General features: G+C 40.5%; 1 non-coding gene across 1 annotated transcript; it reads left to right on the forward strand.

Annotated features, from left to right (window-relative positions):
* Positions 1-259: 259 nt before the first annotated feature.
* LOC127740433 (small nucleolar RNA R71) lies at positions 260-363 on the forward strand. The gene has a single exon (XR_008001109.1). It is a non-coding gene; the product is annotated as a small nucleolar RNA R71 (small nucleolar RNA).
* The last annotated feature ends 465 nt before the right edge of the window (positions 364-828 follow it).

Raw genomic sequence — 828 nt, forward strand, 5'->3', positions numbered from 1 at the left:
CAACACTTTGTTCTGAGCCAATATGGCATTCAGAGCATCAATTTCAAGAACTCCCTTCCTCTGAGGCGTCCCATTATTCACGGAATTCCTCTCAGAAGTGTACATGAATTAGTTATTTGCAATCATGTCAATAAGTTCCTGAGCTTCTGCAGGCGTTTTCTTTAGGTGAATGGATCCACCTACAGAGTGGTCCAATGACATCTTGAAAAACTCAGATAGACCATAATAGAATATATCTAATATGGTCCACTTTGAAAACATGTCAGAAGGACACTTTTTGGTCATCTGCTTGTATCTTTCCCAAGCTTCATAGAGGGATTCACCATCTTTTTGCTTGAAGGTCTAAACATCTACTATAAGCTTGCTCAGCTTTTGAGGATGAAAGAATTTATCCAAGAAGGCCGTGACCAGCTTATCCCAGGAGTCCAGGCTATCTTTAGGTTGTGAGTCCAACCATGTTCTAGCTCTGTCTCTTATAGCAAAAGGGAAAAGCATAAGCTTATAGACCCCGGGATCAACTCCATTGGTCTTAACAGTATCACAGATCTGCAAGAATTCAGTTAAGAACTGAAAAGGATCTTCTGATGGAAGTCCATGAAACTTCTCAAAATTGTTTGCTCCAATGGCAGGAATTGAGATGCTTCTTCCATCAAACTTGGACGTGGGTTTAGTAGAATCACCAAGTATCCTCCTTGCATTATTGTTGTTTGGTTCGGCTGTCATCTCCTTCTCTTGTTCGAAAATTTCAGAAAGGTTGCCTCTGGATTGTTGTAATTTAGCTTCTCTTAGTTTCCTCTTCAGAGTCCTTTCAAGTTCAGGATCAGTTTC

The sequence above is a fragment of the Arachis duranensis genome, chromosome 6 (genome assembly GCF_000817695.3).
Source record: "Arachis duranensis cultivar V14167 chromosome 6, aradu.V14167.gnm2.J7QH, whole genome shotgun sequence".
Taxonomy (NCBI): domain Eukaryota; kingdom Viridiplantae; phylum Streptophyta; class Magnoliopsida; order Fabales; family Fabaceae; genus Arachis; species Arachis duranensis.